This window comes from Lissotriton helveticus, chromosome 6 (genome assembly GCF_964261635.1).
Source record: "Lissotriton helveticus chromosome 6, aLisHel1.1, whole genome shotgun sequence".
Lineage (NCBI taxonomy): Eukaryota > Metazoa > Chordata > Amphibia > Caudata > Salamandridae > Lissotriton > Lissotriton helveticus.
The window spans coordinates 250,683,509-250,711,074 of record NC_136067.1 but is presented as its reverse complement, the minus strand read 5'-3'; the positions used below and the strand labels follow the sequence as shown (position 1 = coordinate 250,711,074).

Genomic DNA, 27,566 nt, shown 5'->3' with positions numbered 1-27,566 from the left:
AACGAATACCGCAAGGGAACCCTTCCTGGCTTTCCTTGTGAAGTGTCCACTCTTGGGCACCCCCATGGTGCAGACCAGGCATCCCTCGTGTTGTGGGGGTCGTTGTGGAGACTAAGCAAGCTATTGCCCAGAGTTGCAGCACGGGACCCATGATCAGAATAGGCACCGAGGCGAGAATATCCGGTTAGGGGAATTAATGTGCGCGAGTCCCGCCGAGGTGGGAATCGAACCCTGGTCCCTGGCCAGAGCTCTGCATCGAGGTCTGCCTGCTCTAACCATTGAGCCACACTTCTCAATGGGGGTTCCCAACTCCTCATCCCAGTGAACTTGCATGTTTAGTTTCGGGTCGGGACTGTTTGTCTGGGTGGTGCGATAGAGCATGGAGACCACATGTGGAGGTGCGGGGTTTTGCAACAGGGTATGCAATGGAGCCAACACCGCAGGTCCTCGATCTTCCGAAGCATTTGTTAGCCGCCCACCTCGTGAGTAACTGGGAGGTCTGGGTGATGCTGTATTCCCAGCAACGGAAACTGTAGCATGGGTGTTTGTAACCTCTAAGGAAATTTCTGCCAGGCTATGTTCGTGCAATCGACTGTCGTCAGATTTTTCCCCTCAGTTGCTTAGTGGAGCTCAGGAATGCTGTGGTCGGAACGGGAGACATGTATCCCTGCTCCACAGCTAAGTGTGGCATGTATGGTGGTGGGCGAATCCAATACGCTGCAAAGTGTGCTGGGAAACAACCTTTACAACGCAACTTTTACAACGCACTACCATTACAACAAAACTTTTACAATGCAAGATCTATTACATCGCATGCCATTACAATGCAGTCATTCCAACGCATACCATCACAACGCATGTCAATACAACGCAGTCATTATGACGCATACCATTATAACACATACCATCACAACGCATAGTAGCCTTACACTATCCAAAACTTACCCTACTGTTGCACCCCCTGGAGTTAGAATAGTAATTTTTACTCCTACACTATCCAACACTTACCCTACTTTTGCACCCCCCTGGAGTTAGAATAGTAATTTTTACCCCTACACTATCCAACACTTACCCTACTGTTGCACACCCTGGAGTTAGAATAGTAATTTGTACCCCTATACTATCCAATACTTACCATACATGCAATGTAATGGTATGTGTTCTAATGTTATGCGTTGTAAAGGTAGTATGCGTTATAATGAAATGCGTTGTAAAGGTAGTTTTTAGACAATTCGTTGTAATGGCATGCGTTGTAATGGTAGTTTTTAGAAAATTCGTTGTAATGGCATGCGTTGGTGTGGAATGCGTTGCAAAGGATTTTGCGTTGCAAAAATGCGTTGTAAAGGCATGCATTGTAAAAGTATGCGTTGTAACGTCATACATCCAGTGTGCTTGGGCGCATTGAAAATATAGATCCATGTCAGGTGCCCTCTAGCAAAGGGCTGGGTCAAAAGCTCCCATTTCATCCTGGGCTGTTTCCCTCCCGACGCTAATCAAGTCAATTGGGTCTTTAGAGTTTTGAAAAATTGCCGACTGGGTGCATATGGAATATTAATGAACAGGTGGAGTGGTGTTGGGAGTATAATCATCTTTATCAGGGCGTTCCGTCCTGCCAGCGACAGGGGCTTACAGATCCATCTTGTGATGGACTCCATCAGGGCATCCAGCGTTCGCCCTTAATTATTGCGCATCAGCTCCGCCTTGCCTCTTGCTATCGTGATCCCTAGATATTTAACGTCTGCTTCACACCCTTTTAGTGGGTAATCAGGAGCAAATCGTTGGACAGCCTGGTGAGGGGGGGACATTTGGAGTTTTCACCAGTTGATGTTTATTCTCAAGAGCATTCCAAAATATATAAGTTCCCCTAGTAATGGATTGAAGCTAATTCTGGGTTCCTGCATGTACAATGTTATGTCATCCTTGTAAAGAGACACTAGAATATCCCTGGTTGGATACTGCAGCGCATATACCCTGTGATGCTGTCGGAGCTTGGCTGCCAGCGACTCCACAGCTACTGATCTCTACCTTCACACGTCTGTCTCCTTCCCGTCAGAGGCTGACAGCAGAGTTGCCACCGGCGCCGCTGCCGGTTTGATGCTTGTGTCAGGTGTTACCTGCTCCCAGTCTGGTGAGCTAGGTTCAGCAGCGCAACGCTTTCCAAGCAGCTGCCATTTTAGGCGATCTGTGTCTGCTGCTAGTAGCGCTCATGCTTAGTCACCATTCAGTGCTGTTTTTAAGCTGTTGTGCTCCTCCATCTGCTCGGTGGGCCATACGCTTCTTCTACGGCTCTATTTGGATGCTAAATTTAGACTGATGGGGCAGGATAATGTTGCTTAGTGTTCCCGCGCGGCAAGAGCCTCACGCAATTGTGGCCATCTTGCTTGTGCGCCATCTTGCGCCCCACCCTCGCCTCCCTTTGCCTTTAAAAACCCCTGAACCCTCAAGTCACCCTAACCTCCCATTACCTCTACTTACCCCTGAACCATCAAGTCACTCTCACCTCCAGTTACATTATCCCACCCCTGATTGCTCACCGAATGCCTGAGGCCTCAATTCACCCTCACATCCCTTTACCTCTACCCACTCTTCAGCTCTCAAAGAACTATCAGCTCCCTTTACCTACCTGTGAACCCTCAAGTCACACTTACCTCCCCTTACCTCTAACTATCCTTGAACTCTCAAGCCACCTTCAGATCCCCTTACTTTTACCCATCCCTGAAACCTCAAGTCAACCTCAACTCCCTTCACCTCTACCCAAGCTTGAACCCTCAAGCCACCCTTGTTACCCTTTATCTCTACCTTCCCCTAAACCATCAAGTTACCCTTGCCTACCTTTACCACTATCTACCCCTCAACTCTCAGGTCACCATTGCCTCCCTTTACCTCTATCCAGCCTTAAACCCTAATGTCACCCTGACCTTTCCTCACCTCCAATCACCTCTAAGAGCTCAAGAAACCCTTGCCTCCATTTACTTCTATATACCCATGATTTTCAAGTCACCCTCACCTTCCATTACCTCAACCCATTCCTGAAACCTCAAGTCACCCTTACCCCATTACCTCTACCCACTCCTGATCCTTAAACCCCCCCTCCCTCCCTTTACCTCAACAAATCCCTAAACCCTAAAATCAAATTTTTTTTTATAAACACAATTATTGATTTACAAAAGCAATACATCAGCCTTTCAGCACTCCACCATAATAATCTAGGGTTACATCCACACATTTGCGCTACCCAGTATGCAGACAATAATACATTTCCCCCAGACTCTACGATATTTCTTGGGACACCCATGTGCCAAATACATGACTTTCTCCTGTGTGGCGCACCAGTCCACTCCGCCATCGCCCCACACTCGGGGTTCAGGGCTTTTCCAGGAGGCCGCAACGTCTGTCTTGGCAACCACCATACCTGTAGTAAAAAACAATTTCTCATTCCTAGACCCATCCAACCCATCAGTGATGCCCAGGATCGTGTGCTTTGGGTCATGGGGGACCTCCCATCCGAAGACTTCGGTGAGTTCTTCCTCGATGCCCCTCCAGAATCGCGCTAGGCGGGGGAAGGCCCATACCATATGGAGGAAGTCAGCTGGTCATGGCCACACCTAGTACAGCCTGAGGTCAGACTAAACCCCACCCGATGAAGGCGCACCGGGGTGAGGTATGCGGTATGTAAATAGTAGAGCTGCACCAAGTGCAGCCGAGCAGATGCGGTGACCGTTCTGGGGGCCATAAGGGCATCACGCCAGTCCTCCTCCCCCAAGGGCCCACCTAGTCCTCCCACTGATCCCACAGTCGGTCTAGGGAAGTAGGGGTATTGTTGATCAGTGTATGGTAAATGCGGGAGATGCCACCCTTCCCCAGATCCCCAAACATAATCTGAGCTTCAGGCGGGCTGTGATCAGGAAGCCGCGTACCTGTTGTAAGGTGTGTGTGGAGGGCGTGCCGCAGTTGCACATAAAAATCACAATTTTTTAAATGTAATAACTATGGTGTTTTTAAAAAAAAAATTCCTGAGTTGTAAAATACTGCATGGTAAAGGTACAAATACTTATCTGTGTGTTACTTACCTGCATGGTAAAGACTGCAAGGTAAAGGCCTTGAATCATAAAGGGTGCACGTTAAAGAATGCTTCCCCTCAGGCAGAACACTATTGTTTTAGGGGTTTTAGGTTTGTTTGATGTCCTTCAATATATTGGGTGTGCCCCTTCTCCTCACAGCTGGCCCTTGCCCTCCTACACAGGATACTTTAGGTCTCGCCGGAGATAGCGCATGCACTGTCAGTTGCAAGACATTTTGTTTACTTAGGGGACTTAGAGCCTGCCTGTTGCTTACCATTTGTTGGCTTCATCATCACTCTCATTTCCTTGCTTTACTTTGGTCAGCAAGTGCAGGCTTTACTTCCTCTTCTTGTCTTCGTCCCTACTGTGGAGCATTGCTTTCCTTGTCCATCATCCTTGCACTACTCACTGCTTTCAGCAGTACTCTTTGTTCCTTTTACTTGCATCTCCTTCCTCCTGCCCCCTCTCCCCTTCACCATTGCTGCTTACCCAATCCACCTCCACACCCTCCTACTTTGTTGCTTGCCCCTCTTGTTCAGCAAGAAAAAAGAAGCCAAAAGTCACTCCAATGGCTGTCAACATGCTACAAAGATGCAAATAGCACTGCTCTCCTTGCTCTGCATGGTCTTTTTGGTGCTATCTTCATGGGTTGGCAAAACAGCAAACTTCAGCTCAGACATAAGATAATTAAGCATTTTTGTTTGTGAAGGCAGGTAATAATCCCAAAAGAAAATGGATCACTGCCCCTCGTGGTCAGCCCTGGCCACGTAATATCGCTTTTTTCCCCCTAACTTTCAGCTATTCTACACAGCAGTCCTGCTACTGTACAACATTGCTAAAGGAAATTGACAAAGGCAATAACACTCCCATATAAAAGACCTTTTTGCTGTGCCATTGTTTGTCTTTATTTCCAGTGCAGAGTGGGGTGTACTTTGGTTTTCTCCTTGCAGGAGTGTGAGGTTCTCTGGGCATCCCTGATGCATTCAATCCCTCTACCAAGGTGGTGATGGCATTATCTAGACTGAATGGTGAAATCTAAACAGCCCCAGGTAAGGCATTCCTATCTTAATATTGACTGCAGAATATCACAATATTAGAATATTGTGACAATGATATTGAGGACCAAAGTATTGTGAAGATACTCTGATGATAGTGGGCTGGGGGTACAACACGTCAAGGATGCCCAGAGAACCTCACACGCCTGAGAGGAGAAAACCAGACTGAAAAAAATGCCATTTCTTGCGCGTAACAGTTGACGTTACGCTGCCAGGGGTAAGAGATGATATGGTTTGTGGTGTGAGAGATATTTGGTTCAAAGGCAATTTGCTAACTATAAAATACTCTAATACATAGGCCGTTATTTACTAAGGGCCTGATTTAAATGTTGGCGGACCTGGTCCCGTCATCACTTTTTCGACAGTTTCACCACCCGCCTACTTGGCAGTCTGCCCGCTCGATTTAGATGTTGGCAGTCCATATGCAAAAGGCCAATTGAGTCCGGCTGACTCCTCCAGCATATCCTTCCTTCCTCGACGCCCTCAGAGGCAAAAGTGGCAGTCAGAGGGAGTCCAGCCAGGATTCCCACTGACTTTCCATGGGGAATATCTGGCGGAAAAACCTCATACTTCTAGTTGGCAAAATTGAAGGAAATGAGTTCAAAACTTAACATTTCTGCTGTTTCTGACTTGTGTTTCTGTCTTGGACCCTATTGTCCAGGTCCTCCCTTTGCAGCTGAAACTTGTTCACAATGCTAATTCACTATGTTGTCACTGGAAACAAAGGTAAGTATTATTACACTTGTCCCACTATGAATTGTGTGTTAACATTTGCATTGGCCTCTTGCATTTTTACATTGCTCTTACATGCAATTTTTTTATGTCTCATGCATAAGTGTGCACCTTACCACCTATCGTGGTAAAATGTGCACATCTGTGTTGAGACTTAAAAAAATATTTTTGGGTGGTGGCTGTTGTGGGTGTTGCGCCCTTGGTGCCTGTGGGTGTAAATTCAACAGTGTGTGTATGTTGGTGGTGTGCATAACAATATGTACAAAAAAGGGCAAATTAACTACATAGACATATTGACAGTAAGTGCAGTGAGATAATGACAAGTAGAACTTACCTGTCCCCACACCACCTGGACCTCACTCCATCAGGACACCACCACCAGGACACCGCCAGCACAAGGGGAACATCTAAATATGCTTGGCGCAAACCCACAAGCATGATGACAACATAGTGCTGTAGCCAGAAGCAAAGACAACCGATGCAGTGGTTACTCAGTCTCCTTTTGCCACACCTAAATACGGCGGACAGAACGCCATCAGCTCGACGGAATACGTGGGACCGCAGCCAAGGTGGGACGCTGGTTGTACTGCCAAGATCTAAATCAGGCTTGCATCACTTTTTTGGTGGAGGCCAAATATGACTCTTTCCTACGCAAGTCATTACCTCCCGTGCCTTCACATCCCGGTTGTTACACCGACTGCTTTGTTTCCATGCAATGCCATTACAGCGCAAGTGATTACATCGACTTGCAGTAGATGGCGCTGTAACACTAGAAATTTATAATTTACTATTCCAACTCCAGCCTCGCAACAGTAGGGAAGGTGTAGGAATAGTAAACTATACTATTCCTTATGTTAGAGCGCCATCTACTGCAAGTCGATGTAAAGACTTGCGTATTAATGGCATTGCATGGTAACAACGCAGTCGTTGTAACAAATGCATTGTAAAGGTTGTTTCCTCTGTTGACCCAATGCAAAATCTATTTTGTGAATTACAAACGCATGCAACAACCTGATTCGAGCAGCTTTGCATGGCTTTGTGAAAACATAAATAAAGCAAAGCAGCACTGCCTAGCATTAACTTGAGTCAGAGAGGTGTTACATGGATGCAGCATGGGTATTCTTGTGCATTCAACCAAGTATTGGGGCGCAAACCCAGACAGCAGAACTGTACCATATCATAGTATGATGAATGAATGAATTCGTACTTGTATAGCGCCCTTATACCCCAAGGTGTCTTGGTGCTGTACGCATACCGCTGTGGAACCCTTCCTGGCTTTTCCCTGTGAAATGTCCACTCCTGGGCACCCCCAAGGTGAAGCCAGGCATCCAGCACTGTTGGGGCCGTTGTGGAGATTAAGCAAGCTATGGCCCAGAGTTGCAGAGTGGGACCCATGGTTAGAATAGGCACCGAGGCGAGAATTATCAGGTCCGAGGAAATTGAGCCCAAGAACCCCGAGGCGGGAATTGAACCCTGGTCCCGGCCAGACTACTGCATCAGGATCTGCCGCTCTAACCATTGAGCCACACTTCTCCACCATAAATAATATAGCAAATTTCTGCCTTCGTCTTTTGACACAACACAGTGCAGCAATTTCCCTGTCTGATTTGCATTGCATTATGTTGCATTAAAGTTTAGTAAATTGAGGCCTAAATACTTTTTGGAGGAGTGTACCATTAGTTAATATTGCGGTTATGTGTATATTAATAGATGATATTCTTTAAGAATATTCTGGTAATTCAAATTCCGCAGACATGATGAAATACTTAAAGCTTGAGTAGAGGGCGCTGGAGAAATATGCAAGTCATTAAAAGTCTGCAGTTGTGTGCTAAAAAGTCCTATTCCATGGGAGAGTACTAGTAGTTAAATCTTTGGAGGTGTGCACTGATATTATAATTTCTGGAGGTTTATATTACCTCTAGTCTAGATGTAGGCAATATAAGTAAATACTCAGTAGGCTTGCTCTAGCAACTCTTTTGTAGTTCATACTCTGCATGAACACAAGCAGTTATACTTTGAAAGATTGTGCTCATGGTTCAGTCAGACAATCAAATATTTGCATTCAGTTAAAAGCCATAAAAAGATAAAACCAGAAAACACAAATACTTATAAACAAATGACAGGAAATGAATAAATATATGTATCAGGCTACAAAGTGCAATTTTATAACACATAAGAATCTGGTCAATATATAACCATCGAGTCAGACCTGAGATTAGAATAACTCATAGAGGGTTCATATTTAAAAGGTTCAAGTGTTTAAACAATGAGTAAGGTTCCCTCTCTTCTAACCGCCTTCAAGGAACTGCATTTCCCAAAGTTATTCTTGCAAAGTGCATATTTTTAAGTACTATATGTTGGATTTTGTATCGTTTTGCGCTTGTCTTAAATATATAAAGTATTGGATATTTTTCTAAACTGGTGCGGTGTCCTTTTGAAGTGTTTTCACTGAATCTCTGTTGGTTATGTGCAAATGCTTTACACAGCGCCATGTAGCCTTACGGCTAGAGCGGTCGACCTCGGTCCTGGGGAACTGGGTTAGAGTCTCGGGAACGACACTCAAACATCCTGTGATTCTGAGCAAATCACTTAATCTCCCCATGCCTACAAAAAAAAATTAATGTGTTCATCTGTAACGAAAATGGTACTCATTCAAAACGCTCTGATATCCGATGTCTCGGATCTAGTTTGCGCTGTATAAAACAAAAAAAAACAAAAAAAGATACGTCTAACTACTCATGCCAAGCTACCAAGGGGGTGAGCAGGGGTTATTTCAGTAGTGTATCCCCCTTATCCTGACTAGAAGGAAGGGTCCTTACTTGGACAAAAGTGCAAACCATTGCCAACTAGAGACCCCCATTTCTAACAGTATGTGATTAAAAAAAAGCAAATATTCATTGAAGAAAACCTAAGTGGAAGTAATGTTTAATTTAGCTTTGGTTGTAACACCTAAATGATTTTTAAAAATCCCCAGAATTTCATGGAAATAAACACTAAAAGTCATGGAAACCAAAACTCGCATACCAAATGCAATGCTTGCGACCTCACAATATTTGAAGATATAAACAACACTGGACCTGATTCACAAGGTAAACGTACACTTTCGTGTTAGTTTACTATTTTTTGGTAATCAAAAACTATAGGGCATTTTAGCAAGGCGGGTGATATTTCTATCGCTCTATTAGCAAGCTGTTGCTAACTGATGTTAGCGACAGCTTTGAGGCGATAGCGAGCGGTTTGGGGCCCGCTTTGCATGTCAGCGATATTTATCGCTAATGACATGCAAAGTGGGAGTACCCAACCTGTTAGCGACTGAAAGCAGTCGCTAACATCGCTATCGCCTATTACCAACACAGGCGTAGCGTTGGACCAAAAACTAACACCTGCTCAGACCAGTTCTTAGCCATTATATCCAATGCGAGGTGGATATAATGGCTAAGAACCTGTTAGCGATAATGCGTGAATATTGCTGTATTCTCCGCGATATTCACGGATGTTGCCGCTATTGCCTGGAAACTTATCGCTTTTGAGATAAACGTAGCTAATAGCATGTTACATCTGCGATAAAATTGGCGATGCACGGTGATAGAAATAATGTCGCTAAGCTTATTTAGCGATAAATATCGCTAGTTGTTGATAATATGCCCCTATGAGTTTATTTTACTAATAGTAATTTTATGAGAATGGCGATACCACAGCCGGGGTCAGGCCTATCTTTTTATGCGAGCAGTCGCCGCCTCAAATGCATAGTCTCAATAGTTGTCAAAATTACTATTAGTAAAATTGAACCAAGAGATTTTGAATAACCAAAAAAAAAGTACACATACACAAAAGTGTAAGTTTACCTTTATGAATAATGCTCACAGCATCTAGAAACATTTTAAGGTAGCATTTTTTGGTTTCTGATTTTTTTTTGTGGATTTAATTAACTATACAAATAAACTTTCATTCATCCATTCAATAAAACAACACATACTCGAACCAATCAAAAAAAAAACTTTCTAGTCATCTCTTTCAGAGTGGAGGGTAATATGTTGTGTAATCTCATCTGTAAGATTAATTATGTAATTTGTAGTTGCGCTTGTCACATCAAGAGTGAAGTAATATGCATTGCATTTTGAGTGGAACCTATGTCTTTATAGCTATTGTCTGAGTTATAGATTGCAGTCCTTATCATAGTCTGCCATTTTCAGTAGTTTTTGTAGTTTCAATTGTAACCATAACTCTGAATTTATTAACTGTTTTACAAGACGTTAAGGTGTTATACCTAACAATATTAAAAACTTTACTTTAGCCTTTGTTTACCACAATTAAAGAGTAAGTACATACACCCTCTTTGTCAATACGATTGTTTATGTGAACTTGTAAAGTAAGGACACACTACTATCACTTAAACATGATGTAGAAATGTTTTTACACTTTGTCAACGTGAACGACTAAACATGGTCACAAGGTCTACTTTGAGGCCTGGCTGTAATAGTGATAGAGTTAAAAAACATTCTCTCTACATGGTTTGCACAAATCACTAAAGGAACTTATGGGCCTTCACTCATTTGGCCTCTATTTATCAACTCAAATCGAGAGTTTTTGACACGTAAATGCAACGGAAAGGATTCTGCGGCAGATTCTCAACTTCTGGCGCATCTCTGCTAATCCGCAGGGATGCGCCAGTACAGTTGCGACACGCCAAACCACCCGTGTGCCACCACTGATGCGCCGCATTTACGATGCGGCGCACCGAGGCGCACGGATGAGCAGATGCGTGTCGCATTCCCCAGCGGAAAGTCGGCGCATTGCTGGAGTCGCGTCCCAAGCGCAGTGCGGCTCCAGCAAGGCTCGGGGTACCCCTATGCCTAACGTGCTGCATCAATCCTTACGCCTGCTTCAAGCAGGTGCATGGGTTTGATGCAGCATGGCCGTAAAAGTGACTGAGTGAAATCTTGTAGATTTCACTCAGCCGCTTTTCCGAGGCGTTCCTGCGCCGTAATGCCCCCCCGTGCCGGAACGCCCATATGTGGCGCAGGGCTTTACAACGTGACGCATCTGCCATGTCACGTGATGCCATGCTGCGGAGTAAATACCCCGCAGCATGGCGCTGGCTTTGCACCGCCGCTGCGTCACAAACGTGATGCAACAACGGTGCAAATGTGGCGTACGAGGCTTGTAAATCTGCCCCTCCATAATAACTTTCAAGTGTCAATGTTCACCCAGAACAATCAGGAATAACTAGATCATTGCTAGTTGGCTTGAAACATATTTTCACTTACCTCACACTGTGTTTAACCCCTTGCATGCGGTGCTCTTGTGCGTAGGATGGCCGGGGGCCGTCCGATCTGAGCACACGTGGAATTTTGCCGCACCGCGGCAAAATTCTGCCCGCGCCCAAGGGGTTAAATGTATGTCTTGAATATATATCATTTGTGATGTATATATTGTGCTGTGATTTGTAAATACATTTCTTTGTTTTCACTTCACGTCACCAATTTGTTGATAAGTGTAATTGTATATTATATATCTGTGTGTGCATATATATGTTTTGGTCTCCTTTATGAGTACACAACTTTCACCTAATTTGTTATAAAATCATATATTGATTTATAAATACATGAGTTTCTTTTGTTTGGACTTACACTTGGACATATTTCATCAAATGATAGTCTCATCTTAGTAGAGCGTCCAAGTATACAAATAATTTAGGCGCTCCCTAAAGCTAATAGGTGGCAGAACCACTTCACTTAATGCTTTAAGGGGGAGCACAGGCACTCTACACCTAGTTAGCAGGGGTACACTGCACAGAGGTCTAAAGTCAGCAAATTAGGGTCCAGAAAAAGTTGAGCTTATTATTCAGAAAAAATTACATTTCCTATTTGCGCTTTAATTTTTGCCCACTTCTCTCTTGCTGAATCCCCAGAAACTGGAGTCTCCAGCACTTAACCCGCTAAAATCCTCTGAAATTGCATGAAGATTTGTTACAGCACCAAACCTATTAGCACATGAAAACACTTCTGCCACCTTTTTAACAATGTTTTGCCCCCTTGATAGATCCGAAAAAACGTGCTAAACCTGAGAATACTAACCTTGCTAAATGTTTGTCAAAATTTGTTGGAGGTTATCAAAGAATGCCATAGTCATTAGCAAATGAACACTTTTGGCCACCCCATTTAACAGGGCTCTCTTCTTGATGCATCTGCACACATCTGAAATACCAAGTGTAACGTAAACATGATAAGCAGGGGAAAAAATGTGTACGCATTTTTATAAAATAATGCTAAAGCTATGGGTGGATGGAAAAAACCTTTGCAGCTGTCACGATATCTCCATGAATTAACCCTTCTCTACAGAGCAGATTTCCCCCACAACCTTCAATGGCAGCACAGAACTGCACTACATTGCATGGCTACCTGTTTAATGTTCTTTATATTTTATAGAAAAACTAAAGTTAAGTGGAAGTTAAGGCTGATAGGGTTCTATGAGTTACTACAATACAAACCCTAAAATGACAAGAAATTCACAAAAGAATGTACTAGCGTGCCATTAGCTCCCACTGCAGCTCCCACTGCTACCGATCTCACTAAGGGCCATATACAGGTAATTTTTATTTTGAGATTCTCAAATTCAGATTTTTAGGGAATCGCAATTAGAAAATCGCAAAACGCAATGTAGGTAGGATTAACAAAATTTTTTGCGAATCCCACTTATTCCTTATTTGCGAATCGCAAATTGAGATTCTCAAATAAGGGACACCTTCTCATTCATTCCTATGTGCTAGAAGGCCCATAGGAATGAATGGGAAGACATTCTCAATTGCGATTCTCAATTAGAGAATCGCAAATTGAGAATGCAATTTCAGGGTTGCAAGGGTGTCAATAGGACACCCTTTTGCACCCCTGAAATTAACATGTGTGCACATGTGGACCACATCCATACCCTAAGGGCATGTATGTGACCCACATGGCACTTTGAAAATTGCCAAAAAGTGCATTTTTCAAAGAAATTACAAATTACCACCAACCTAAAGTGGGTGGTATTTTGCGATTCCTTAAGCCAAAATTCACACAACTTGGGTGCTTCCTACATTGCTTTTAAGGAATCACAATTTGCGATTCCTTAAATGCAATTGCAAAATAAGGAATTGCAAATTTTAGGATTCCTCATTTTGCATGTGGGTTTTTGTGTGCTAGATAGCACACTGCCCAAATTTTGCGAATTTCAGCATTTGCGAGCACAATTAGGCTTCCTACGTATGGCCCTAAAACATTAATTCAAGCTTTCTCCATGAGTTACGGAAGGTGTAAATGAAAAGTTCAGAAAAGATTGAGAAAGTCTATTGATGAGAGTTTAAGAGTTTATTTGGTGGTACGAAGACGTAGCTGGGTGTCACATAGAATTGAAATGTTGATTACATAAGATTTTGCTTGTGTTTGAAGGTATTAGTGTATGTTGTAAAAGTGTCTGAGACTGAGGCCATTGGCAGTTGGGGCCACATGCATCAAAGTCAGGATTTGCGATTCCTAAATAGCGACTTTTAGGAAATCGCTATTTGGGAATCGCAAATCCCTATGCATGTAGGAATTGCAAAAATAATTGTGATTCCTACTCTTTCCTTAATTGCGATTTGCAAATTGTGAGTTGCAAAGATGGCTTCCCATTCATTTCTATTGGCCTAGAGGCCCATATGAATGAATGGGATTTGCATGCGCAATTTGCGAATTGCACCCGATAGGTGCAATTTCAAGGCTGCAAGGGTGCCAAAAGGACCCCCTGTTGCACACCTGAAATTTCCATGTTACCACATGTTGCGCACACACATGCCCCAAGGGCATGTGTGTGTGTGCAACATGGAACTTTAAAAAATGCACTTTAGTGCATTTTTCAAAGTTTTCGCAAATTACCATAACGTTTAAATTCATGGAAATTTGCGATACCTAATAGCAAAATCGCTATTTGAAATTGCATCATGCATTGCATTAAGGGAATCGCAATTCCCTAAATGCATTCGCAATTTAAATAATCACAAATTTTTTAGTTACCTAAATTGCGAATTTGCGTTGATGTATCCCAAATGCAAACATACTGGTATTTAGTATGATGTATGTGCCCCTTGGTCTGTTGTTGGGTGGTTTAATCCTGTGTTTTGACATGCTCCTCCAATGTCAGAGTGTGATATTGAACTGTGATTTTTATTGTTTTCTTAAAGTGTTTCTTCTTTCTTAGAAATCTGAATATTTATTTTTATTATGGACACGATTAGTAAGATTGTACATCATACAATGAGTTACAGTAGGGTCACAAAATCTACAATGTTACAAAGAAGTTATGGAGATGGTGGAAGTTAAGTATAAGTGAGGAAAGTTGGGTTGGGAGCTAAAGTTTTATCAGCAGCTGAACTTGCGGACACTCCCCTGACTAGAATGTGAATTGCACAAGTACTGTACTCTTGACCTGGGCTGATGAAAGTAGTTTTACTGTAGGAGTTGAAGAATCCCACTGTCTTCAATGGCCTGACTGAGAAGAGTGCTGTAGAATAACACTAGGCAGATATCACTGTCAATAACAGGAGTGCCTGGGAATCCAATGAATAGTCCTAGTGATACTTACATATGAAATGTGGTACCATGTCTTCTGCTTAAATGTGTGAGACTCTGGACTGTCTGTTCATAGATACCCAATCCAAGATGGTTCAATACACAACACCTGCTCTTGTGCATGAAGACACGGAGATGATGTATCATCACCATATCTAATGTATAGGAAAGAGCATCAGAGAGAATCAACCGGAGAAAAGAAATCCATCTCTGACACTGGCACCTTTCTCTTTCAGTGGGACCTGGTGTGTGAGCGGAAATAGCTCAATCAGTCCTCAGCCACCTTCTTCTTCATCGGGGTCACGGTGGGATCCATTTTGATTGGTTACCTGGCTGATAGGTACAGTATCATTCATCCATTCTTTGTTTGATGCGTATGCATGGTTCTGCATGTTGAGGAATACTTGCTCATGACTGTATTCTGTGTGTACTACACTGAGGTCTCTGTTCAAGGCATTCTTGTCTTGGTTAGAAGTGCTAAAGTAGACAACATCTTTCCACAGGGTGGACGAGAGCTGATGGTGGTTTATGGATTGGTAATCAATAACTGGACAGTTGTACCACTGAGTCACTGCTAATCTTTCACTATGCTATCAATGTTCCAGGAGCACTGAATTGATGGTTTATTGAGTAGGAGTGTCTCATATATATGAATTATTAAATATATTGTCACGGATTAAGAATTATGTAATAATTTATTGTTGAATTTTAATGCTCTATGTCATGCACTTTGATGGTTTTAATTTAACCGAATAAAGTTATGTTTGACTTGATTCAGATTCCATTCTCCAGGTTCTTGGGGTGATTCAAGCTTAAGAAGCATTCCATATGGCGGAAGAGAAGCAGCATCATGTTTTGAGCTGCAGGGCCATTTCATAACTGAGAGCTCCTCCACCACCACTAAAATAGGAAGGTAGGGGTGTAGGTGAGTAGGGATATCCAACTTAAAAGATCTTGTGGTGGCCCCATCTGAGGGTAGCTACTCAGGCCATGTGTAGTGGAGACCCTTGAGGTCCACTGGGGCTGAGTTCAGGTGACTTCCTCCCTCAGACACTGAGTCAGAACCAGTGCCAGAGGAAGGCAGACAGGACAGCAGATCCAGCAGCACAAGGTGTATCAAACCAGTGACACTTGGCAGAGGGGAGATGCTTTCTCCAGTGCCAAGATTAATGTAAAGGTGTTTTATCTTCCAGGGATGACAAGTGGACCACTCACCAGGAAGCAGCATCCAAAACCAATGTGTGCAAGACAGAAACCGGACACTGTTAAAGTGTTAAACTTCTGTCAAAGAAATAAATATTGTGGTCAAGAAAATAAAGGTAATACATGTAAAATGATCAAAATTGGCTGCATACCCTCCTAATAGATGGCAAGGCAATCTTTAAAGTACATGTTAAAAAACTAGTCATTAGATGTGTGCCCGCATAAGTAAAGGGTCTGCGTTCGTCCTTCACTGGGAACCGAACACCCCACTGTAGTGCTTGGCTCTCACAGGGTAGTGAAACAGAGCAGTCCAAGGCGTTCTCAAGGGAGGTGGTTTGGGCTAGTAATCACTATTCACAGATGTGCAGTATTAACACTCAATAAATGATTGCCCAGCCTCTGCTTTTTCTTTATATCAAAAAAGGAAAAATAAATTTATTACACAGACACTACTCAATACTATGCAGCAGTTTGCAAATATACACAGCCTAATAGAAATGCTTCTTTATGACATTGCGTAAACATTCTCACCCTTCCCTACAGAGGTAGTTGAGTATCTCGACTCACATGCCTAAACATTAATGTGTCCCTGAGTGCAAGGGTTTAACATAACTTGGAATAAGAGCACTTCATACTGGCACCAAAGTGAGTGGCAATCAACCTCATTATTTCAACACACATTTCATTGTAGGAATAAATGAAATAATTACATATAACTAGAACTGAGGGCACTTAATACTGGCAATGAAGCATGCAGACATCCATCAAGACTGGCTGGTAGTCTCATTACTTAAATAAAGTATTAGCAAGAGTAAATGTCTAAGCATGACTGGGAGATCTGTGCACTCATCATAGCTGTTAACATCAATAATGCACTAAAGGGAAACACATTTATAATTAGATCACCTTTCAACTATTATAATTCACCCCCAGAGTGTGTTTGCAATGTCACTTTTATACACATTCAATATAAAATACTGCAGGATAAATATAATCCCTAAAGGACATCTCTGTTGTAATTACACCAAGGACTGCCCTGGCCCACCCTGGAGACAGAAATTTAGTACGGCAGCGAAGCCCCACACAATTTGCTAAACAAATGGGCTAAACAGGGCCTGAGTTATGTCTCAGTGAAGTTTATTCAATTGGGACGGTCTTTGCCTCGTTTTTCTCCTGGTGGCGAGTCCTAGCTACCTGAAGCACTGTCTTCGGCTTCCTTGCCTCAAAGCGTGATGCACCTTGTTTTGAGCTTGTTTCACTGGCTTCCAGCACCAGCCTTTCACTTTGCTCTTCTGGGCCTTTCTCCCCCTTGTGCAGAAGCCCAGTCTTTCCCCCAATAAGTCCTCAGGGGGTGTTAGGGGACCAGAGTCCCTGGCCCTTGGGAAGTGTTCCATTGGTCCTGGGGTCAATTAGAGGCAGAGTCCTTAGTCCAGGGGACAGTCAAGGGTTTTCCTCCTTCCGATTGTCCATGACGTCAGCCTCCAGTCCCAGTGTCCAGCAGAAAACCACATCCAATTGAGCTCCCGACCCTGTGCAGGCCCATGTAAGTGGGGGAGGGAGTGTCCAGCAGGCCCGTGAGTCTGGCTTTTCCTTATTGACACATGACCTCCCCTTCCCTATCCCAACCTCCCTGCACAGCCTTCTGAGATAGCTTAAAATGGCTTCACAAAGGTTACTTGCCACATGTGTTCTGGGGGGTCTCAGCTCTACATCTTGCTGACATCTCTGCCAGGGCCTTTCCCACAGTATATCTTCAACGAAGTCCCCCCCTGGTTTGGCTCTAGAGGTATGAACTCCCTCCTTTGTAGAGAGGCCTGGGCCAGACCCTCTTCCTGGCACAGGATGACAGCTGGCTGATTGATGAAGAGTAGTTTACCTAATCTCTTCTTCCTTCAGAGCTGACTTAAGCACTGTTAATTGCTTCATTTGATGGGTGCGGCTTTTGTTGCTAGAGAGAATAGCAGGGTCACAAAAGGTCTGGGCTCTGATCCTCGTCAGAGACATATGACATTTGTAGATGACCCATAAGCTGCACAAATCTGCTTTTGGACTTCAAAGAATTGTTCTTTTCATACAGAGTACAGTGTATTTTGATGCAAGACTGAAGTATGTAGACCCCAGGGAACTGGAGCTATGCCCTAAGGCAGCCTTTCCCATAGGAGTATAATGGAGAGTCACTACAGTCAAGACAGTAAAGCACACTGACTTCCCTACATGTGTACACCCACATATCAGGCCTATCCCAGGTCACCACCCAACTCTGCACAGTCCCTTCTGTGCCAAGCTGCCCATGTGCAGTTCATGTGCTGCTCACAACAGGAGTCTCCCACATGCAGCCCTCCCGTGTGTGTACAAGTGTTCATGTGCAGCTAGCCAAGTGCCTCTTATCCTTGCTGCATCGCAGTGGCCTTATCTTAAAAGGTGGACACTGGTGGCAAACATGTGCAGTCCATTTTACCATGAGTCACAACAAAAAGGTAAGAACCCTTGTGATCAAAAGTGAAAAACCAAGGTAGAATAGATAGTCAGAACCATCTTCTCATAGTACATATATGTTGAAATCCTTTTTTGTCTTGCACTAGGTAATGTTTACTTTAGCACCAACATTTTGTTCAAGATAGTCAATTTCCCAAAAGGCCCACAACAAACATACTTTCTCATATTTCAATATCTGTCAGCTTCTCAGATAAGCAGAACCTAGCTTTGTTTATGTTGTTTAGGTACTTTGCTGTCATTTCAAGAAGCAGATAGCTAGTAGCAGCGACAAGTGTATTGTGCTTGCGACCTTGACACAAACGGTGGTGTTACGAATGCTTTCTTTGGAATGCCTGAAGATTTGATCTTCTCGACAGACTCTCACTCAATTCTTATATATCATTCTCACCATTATTACGAGAAAAATGAGCCTTGTGATTTGTGATGTAAGATGTGACCAAAAGTGCCATGGGACACAAACAAAACAAAACAACTAAATCCGATTTAACAAGCTACACCTTTGTGGCCCTGTATAGCTTGATAAACCCAGAGTAAAGTAACCCACTGCAAATCACTGTGTTGCATTACTCTGCCCCGGGGGGTTCCGTGGGTGGAGCGTGGGTGTTCCCACACATCCACCCATGGATTTTGGCTCACTCCCAGATTTACCATTACCGGTAGACCTGGGAATGTGTCAAGATGCTACGCCTCCCTTGGTGAGATGCAGCAAGCAAAGATATCTTTATTTCTCCTTGTGTTTTCCTATTTCGTTGTGTGTGCATTCTGCAGCACACATTAACCCCTTCGATGCTGATGACGGTCCCCAGCCGTCATGCATCACGGGGCTCGTGTGCTGATGACGGCTGGGGGCCGTCATAAACCCGCCCACTCGCGATTCCGCCGCACAGGCGCAGAATCGCGGCCGCGCCCGAGGGGTTAAAAGAGGAAAATCCCTCTGAGGATTATTTTTGTGCAGGAAGGTGTCCCTTACATCACAGAGCAGACCTGTCTGCAACACTGACACCCTCGCATCATGGAGCAGAGGTGCCTGTGCTGACTCTAGGCAGGACATTGTGCGCCAGCACAAGAAAAGGATATCAATGTGCCGTATAATGTTATATACGGCCCTTTCCTGCCCTTTCACGCAGTGCAGGAAGGTGGCTTGCTACACTGTGTGAAATATTGATAAATATGCCTCAGAGTGTGTGAATTCTCTTGCACTTTTGTCTAAGGCTATGGTAATGAAAACACAAATGAATGTATGCTTTGAAAGGGCACAAACGCAGAAAATAGGCAAGCCACATGACATAAATGGCCTAGGGACGCGGAGGATATTTTTGCAGCACCTAACTATATTAAACTTATGCTTTTGTGTAGTGATTCTGATCACAAACACCACAGGGAAAACAAACATACACAAAGCACTTAAACACTATTCATTTATGCAGCAAAACTGCAGTTTCTTTTTTTTAATTGATCAGGCTTCAGACTATCTTTAAAAATCTTTGGGCCACTTCACAGAACTAATCTTGGATAAAGTCCTAAACTCACTACTTTTGATATTCACAGAAGGCATTTATTTGTAGTAAAGTTAAGACTCCTACCTTTACTACTGCTAAACTGAGACAAAATCCTGACTTTATGAATTTCGGAATTAACAAAAGGCATTTAGTAGTAGTAAAAATTAAAAGGCATTTAGTAGTAGTAAAGTTAGTATTCCTAACTTTACTACTACTACATGCCTTTTGTGAATACCGAAAGTTGTAAAGTTAGGATTTTGTCTCAGTTTAGTAGTAGTAAAGTTAGGAGTCCTAACTGTACTCACTACTAGGCCAGGACAGAATGTCGATTATGCTAGAGTAGTTGGACTAATTTCGGTAATTCTCCATTTCTCTTTGATCCAGAGTTATCAATAATTATTTGTCTACTCCACCTTGCATAATTGAGAATAATGTGGGGGGAAATCAGATTACAAGAGCACATTTAGCTATCATTAGACCGCTTGTACTTACTATTTGTGTTATGTTGCATTTAGTGCTATTTCTTTGCACAAAATGTACCCTCAAGTCCATTTTGGATTGAAGGGTGCATTTTGGATTAAGAAAATTGAATTAAATGCAGAATTACTTTTCTCGCGTACTTCAAGCTTAATCTCGCAGAATTCTTAGGTAATTCTGTGAGATTACACAACACAGATTTAATCAGAATTACTTCCACCCCTACTTACCACCCCTGTGGAAAGCACTGATGCACTTGCCTACATAGCAATCTTGCAACACCATATTGGGTGTATGTTTATAAGGGTGATATCCTTTCTTTGATCCAATGTGGGTACACTTTCTGTGTCATGTGCGATAACCACTGAGAAGTGATTCTTGTTTAATTTATGTAATGTGGTGGATTTAGAAGTATGACAGGCAGGTCACAATTTATACTCCACTATATTGGTCCGTTTATGTTTATGCTTCCAGTAGGGATAGGTTGGAGGCAGAGATGGTCAGCAGATCATCTTGGATGGACTCAGCTATAATCATCCCTTACATGATTTTCATTTTGAGATTTCAAGCACATGGTCATAATATGTAGTTAGTTGTGATATGCAGTGGTGGCCTACATTAAAGTCCTCCAGTATTTGGTTATTCCTTGCTTGTTCAGGTGAAGATGGGTGGCTTGTATAGATGTGTAAAACTAGTTCAATTTGCATATGCGTAAGTATGGGAAATTTCAGGACAATTACACAAAATTCTGCTTTAATAAGGGCAATGCAACAATGCCATTTTGGACACATTGCTTGCTAGACAAACATAAATGTGGCAAACGACAGCCACACGAGCTCTGTTTACTCGCATTGTTCCTGTGTCCTTGTGCTAAATTCTTTCCACCAAAGTGGTGTAATTGCATAATGTCAGGAATTCGAAGTAAGAAGCTTACAATGAAATTAAGAAAATTTAGTGAGATTATGCCAGACTAATAGAAATTTCACTTGAGCCTAGCAGTTTGTTGCTGTGCACTGGTACAGGACAGGATGAGAAACATAACCTGTGGTGGTTCCCTCTTGCATGAGTATAAATGAGCAGAGGAAGAGAAGGTAATATTATTTCTACTAGTGAGACCCAGGAAGGTCATGTAGGAATTTACGTTACCACTTAATACCCAAACTCGACACAGATCAGTCATTTATGGACACAAAAAGTTGTAAGTGTGTTTGCGGACATGAGGACAGTGTGCTGGTCAGATTGTTGTATATCTGTGGATTATAGATTGCATTTGAGAAATGCTTATTTTTCAAGGTTCTATCTCATGGTTAGAGAATAGTGTAGTTATCTTGCAGCCATGTTTTCACCTTTCTTCTCAACTGTTAATGCTCCTGAATGCTTCAAATCATGGTGTATAGGTCCTGAAGCAAGCGGGTGGCCACTTTGTCATCTGTAAGTTTTAGGGCATCCCTTATGAATACGAGGGTGGTGCCTATACCCAGTCTGAATACAGATTGTTGGTCAGACATTGGATTTTTCCTCAGTAACTAAAGAAAACTGAGTGTTATCTCAAATATTTTACCTAGGTTTGGCCAATAGATATTGGTTTTCTGGTTCCAATGGGTTGAGTTTCTCCTTCTTGAGCAGTAGTCTGATGTGCAAGGTTTTTTAACTCAGGTGGGAAAGAACCACACTCCAAGTACTTGTTGAGTAAGCTTCAGGCAACCACCCCGGTGCAGGTTGTATAAAAGATATCTTTAAAGATGTTTAGAGGTGCTGAGTCTGAAGAGATCGCAACTGTCTGGCTGCCCTAAAAGTTTTGTGAACGTATTTGTTTTAGACAGTTTATGAGTCATGTATGGGGAGTGTAAGATATGTTATCATTAGGTAATTTTCTTTCTTTTCAATCTTTCAGATCAATTCCATGGAGATTTTGTCACAAAAAGTTTCCGATAGTGGGGTTTCTGCATTTTGGAACTCTGGATTGTGGAATTTTGGTAGCATCTGGTGAGGTACATTATATGGGTAGTCCTCTTCAATTATGTATACAGAGTAATTTGTATTGATATCGTTCAGATGGCAGTGTGAAGGCTCTGTTATACTGGCATAATCTAAAGTTGTCTTTTCTGTCCCTTGATGCCCTCCACTTGCATTGTAGAATGCTGAGTTGTATTTCCATTCTTTTTATGTTTTCATTAATCCATGTGGTTCTCTTCTTGTTGTTAACCATGTATATGGTCATTATCAGTGCCCGGTAGGCCTGTTCAGTAGAGAAGGCACTGTATGTCTTAAGGTCATACATTTATTTTGGTTCTTTTGTGCTGGGATTTGAGTGTTTTGAGGTCTATTTTGTCAAATGTTGGTATGTGCATTTACCGTTGGTGGGTCTAGTCATTTCTGAAGTGTTTTTATTGATGGATATGCTGACCATGAAGTTAACAACTTTGTGATGACTCAAGGTTATTGGGGTGTTGTGGTCATTGTGATATGTCCCAGGGGGACAGATATGACATTCAATGTGTGTCTAGTGCAATTAGCTGGCCCAAAACATTTTGTTGGAGACCTTATCGTTGGATGCGATTGCTGTGTTTTTGCTTTTCAGAATAGATGTTGAAGTCTCCTATAATGTAGAGGTTTGGGTGGTACAGAAAAGTCTTGGTCACTGTATCCAGTAAGACATCTTTAAAGTTTGCTTTGCTGGGTGGTGGTCTATTGATCAGGAACAAGGAACAAGCTAGAGCTGGTGACATCTTGCCAAAATGGATTTACCCTCACTGAAGTTTTTGATGAGTTATTTTTTGTGCTTTTCTATGGATAATTGCTAGGCCTACTATTTTACCAATATTCATATATTAAGGTGGGACAACTTTGTGGAATGAGGGAGTGGAGTCTTCCCTGAGCCATGTTTCTATGATGAATGTGAGGTCTTGCACATCGTATATGTTGAAGCAGATTTTGTTCGTTGACCGTGTATTAAAAAGATTATTATTTCTTTGCTCCCTCTGCTAGGCAAATTCTAGAAAGCTATATCAACAAACAGCTGGTGACGTTCTTAGAAGAGCACAAGATCTTAGACCCTCATAATTGGGTTTCAGAGTGTTTTACAGTGCAGATATCGCACTAGTGGCAATCACTGACACCATCAGACTATCACTAAATCCAGGTACCCCAGTTACGTTCGTACGACTGAATCTATCTGTGGCCTTTGATATGGTTTGTCTGATAGACACCGCCAGCCATGTTAGAGCTTTTCCACCGCGGTCGGAAGGCGACCGCGGCGGAAAAGCTGCGGACCGATTTTGAGACCCACCGCCATCCTAATTTGGCGGTGGGTCTTTTGTGCCTCCCCAGCGGTTTTCCCGCATCCTCCGGGCCGGCGGTGGCTTCCGCCGGCCCGGAGGATGTGGGAAAACCGCAATCCTAATCGGCCCCATGGTGGTGAAAATTTTTCGTCTAAAGATCAACCAAACCGTTTCCATGCAAGGCCACGTCAATACTACCTGTGGCACCTGCTTTGCCACAATGCAGTTTTTAAGGAAAGTTTTTCTGAAGCTCCAACCCAACTCTAGGAAGTCTATAGTCCAGGCACTAATCACCAGTTGGCTAGACTATGGGAATGCACTATTAGTGGCAGCAAATGTCAGTTTGTTGCCCAAACTGCAAGATGAGCAGACTACAGCTCCTCGGCCTATTTGAAAACTGCCCCCCTCGCTCTTCTGTCAATCATATTCTGAAAACCTTGCATTGACTTCCCATTTAAAAATGGACAATCTTTAAACTATGCTGCCTAACCCATAAGGCACTAAATAGGACCATTCCTGCGTATCTGTACTTCAGACTCCATCACTATTAGCTCACTAGCCTGATTAAGTATACAAAAAAAAACTTTTTAAGATTCCACATATTTGTACCTCCAGATATGGTGTTAGATAATTTTCTTATTTGGCCCCATTCCACTGGAACAAACTGCCCCCCTCATTCGTACCTGTTCCAAATTTGTGGCGTTCAAGAAGTTGTTAAAAAAATGGATATCCTGAAAAGTACACTCTGTCCTGAATAGCAAAGTGCAGAGTTACTCTCTTTGGAGTGAGTCGTGCACTATACCAAGTGCATGTTTTCTCAAAGCATATTGTGCTTGATAATATACCCTTTTAAGCCTCTAAATCTATTCTAGCTCCGATAGTTTAACTACTCAATATAAGACTGTACACAATAATATGAATCACTCACTATAAGTGTGGGTAATTCTGGATCGGTTATCTCTAACGCCAGAATTAGATTTTTCAGTTCAGCCAGCTGTGCTGTGCAAAAACCTAGCTACTGCGTAAATGTTTTTAGAGGTTGAAAAATGTCATCCTTCATTTGACCCTTTACCAAGTGGTGGAGTATTGCTGCTAAGGCTGGAATGGGAGTTATGACAATGATGTATTTCTCCAGAGCCAATGATCTTTCTTTCACTTCAGTTGCCTTTACTGCCATCAGAATTTTTTCTGTTGGTCCAAAACACATTTCTCCATTGGTACATAAGTGCGATTTATATGCAATTGGTACTGTGTCACCCTCATTGAAAGATACATATGTGTATTCCGTGGTCCCTGCAATTATAGGGATGGCCAAGTTTGTGGTGTTGACACTGGTGTGAGTAATTTTAAAGCTAACATGTCAGCTTATACTGAACGCAAGATCTTTGTATTCTCTGGTGTCTTATGTCTACCGGTATTACATGTTTAATGAATGAAATGAATGAAATGAATGAATAAAAAGACATTTATAGAGTGCATGGCTACCCGGGAGTGTCCCAGCGCTGAGGTCCAACACGGATGGAGAACGAAGCTCAAAGAAACAGCAGAGTCTTGAGATGTTTACGGAAGGTCAGGTGATTGGTGGTTGTGTGCAGGTAGAGTGGCAGGGAGTTCCAGAGCTTGGCGGCATTGTAGGAGAAAAGCCGTCCGCCGCTTCTGGCCTTCTTTATTCTGGGGACTTCAGCCAAGTGCAGTTCATCTGACCGAAGTTTTCTGTTTGCTCTGTATGGGTGGATCAATGTTGAATTGATGGAGGGGCCGGTCCCTGACAACGTTTGGTGCGCAATGCATAGAGTTTTAAATCTGATGCTTTCTTGCACTGGGAGCCAGTGGAGGGAGCGAATTGAGGGTTTTGCTGATTGTCTATTGGGTGCTCCTGTCAGGAGTCTGGCGGCGCTGTTATGGACTAGCTGGAGTTTGCAGATGACTGAGGCGGGAGCGCCCAGGTATAGTGCGTTCCCGTAATCCAGTCTGGAGAGTATGAGGGATTGTACCAGTACCTTTTTTGCTAGGGGAGTGAGAAGAGGGAGGATTTTGCGGACCATTTTGAGTAGGCCAAAGCAGGTCGCTGCTGTCTTCCTGGCCTGTGTCCTGAAATTGAATTCCTGATCCAGCCAGATGCCCAGGCTCTTGATCTCCGATTTTGGAGCCGGAGGGGGGGATCCATGCCCGTGGGCCACATTAGGCTGGGGTTAAAGCTAAGAGGATTGCCCAGTACCATGATCTCAGTTTTTCCGCCGTTCAATTTAAGCTGGGATGTATCCATTCACCTCGAGATGTTTTCTAGGCAGGTGTGCAGGTTGTTGGTTTTGGGGTCTGCCTAGTTGAGCGCGACCACCAATTGCGTGTCATCCGCATAGGTCACTATGCGGATATTAGAGGGGGCTTCTATGGCTTCTAGTGGGTCACAATATACGTTAAAAAGGGTTGGGCTAAGCGAGGACCCCTGGGGGACCCCGCTAGTAAGGGGGGTGGGTTTGGATAGTGTATTCTCCTCAAAGATCTGGAAGGTTCTTCCCTCTAAGAAGGAGCGCAGCCATTGAAGTACAGTGCCTGTGACTCCTATATTCCTCAAACGATAGATTAGGGGCATATGGTTCACCGTATCGAACGCTGCGCTTAGATCGAGGAGAATGATAGCTGTAGAGCCACCCGAATCTAGTATGTTTCTGCTTTCTTCCACTACTGCCAGCAGGGCCGTTTCGGTGCTCTGGCGAGGACGGAACCCAGTTTTGGAGGAGTGGAGCAGGTTGTGATTTTCAAGGAATTCAGAGAGGATTTGGTTGACATATTTTTCAGTGATTTTACTTATTTACTTATTTACTTATTTTACTTATTTACTTATCTCTCCGGTAGGAGAGATATTGGCCAGTAATTGCCTAGCTCTTCTGGGTCATGGTTCGGTTTTTTAAGTAAGGCGTTGACCATGGCCCTTTTCCAGCTATTGGGGACCTTTCCTGTAGCTAGTGATGTGTTGATCAGGTTGATCATGCTGTGGGCTAAGGTGGCCACTGCTTGTTTCATGATGTTGAGTGGTGCTGGGTCAGTTGGAGATCCGCTCTTGACCGAGGAGAGCAGAGTAAGCAGGGTTTCCGGAGACGGGGGGGGGGGGGGAGGCCTCTAAAGTGGGTACAGGATTTAAGAATCTTGCTAATTTATTGCACCTTTGGCCAGATGGATCAGGGACGGTGCGGGGGGGAGGGTGTTTTAAGTATTTTTTTAATGATAGTAAAGGTTTCTCTGGGTGAGTTGAGGGCGGTTAGGATCTTGTCCTCATAATAAGCGACTTGGGCTTTTTTAGTTTCTGCCTTATAAGTGCGGATGGCAGCTCTGTTTTCTGCTCTTTCGGTGGGAAGGAATTCTTTCCTCCTTAGCCTTTCTTTGATCTTGCATTGCTGTTTTAAACCCACAGGTTGAGGGAGAACCAAGGTGAATTGTGGGGCCCGCCAGACTTTTTTATTCTGGACTTTGGAAGGACTGAATCGAGTGATTGCTCTATCCAGTTTGAGAAGGCTTCGTTGGCTATTAAAGGACAGGGGTTGGGTCTGGGTTTGGTACTTTCAAGTTCTTGGATCCATTTTGTTAAGGGGAGTTTGTACCAGGGGCGGCCAATGGTCCATGTGGGTTGAGGGGGGTATGTTGCGTTGTGGAGACTAGGAGAGGGCGACCAAAAAGTGGTCTGACCATGGGAGGGTGGTGGGGTCAGATCCGTGTAGGTCCTCTAGACTTGAGAACACCGAGTCTAGGAGCTGACCTTTCGCATGGGTAGCGTGTGTGATTTTTTGGATCAGTTGGAGGGCTGAGATCATTAGCGTTGGTTGCTTGTGCATCGTCAAAGTGGAGATTAAAGTCTCCTAGGAGCGTGAAGTTAGGCGCTGAGCTGGCTAGGTTTGCTACGGCCTCCAATAGAGATTGGCTGAAGGATCCTATCGCTCCAGGTGGGCGATAGATGAGGATGCCTGAGAACGATAGGAAGGGTGAGAATTCGAAGATAAAGTTGGCATTTTCGCAATCTGCGATTGGGTTTCCGAGCAATCGGCAAGTGAATCGATCCTTGTGGATAATGGCTGTCCCACCCCCTTTGCCTGTAGTGCGGTCGACCCTCTGTACTACAAAGCCCTGAGGAAGTGCTTGGATGATGTTGGGGTCGGAGCAGGTGTTATGCCAAGTTTCAGTG

General features: G+C 43.4%; 1 pseudogene; it reads left to right on the top strand.

The window, feature by feature from the left end:
- LOC144762243 (solute carrier family 22 member 7-like) overlaps nucleotides 1-27,566 on the top strand; it is a 186,303-nt pseudogene that overhangs the window by 12,622 nt on the left and 146,115 nt on the right.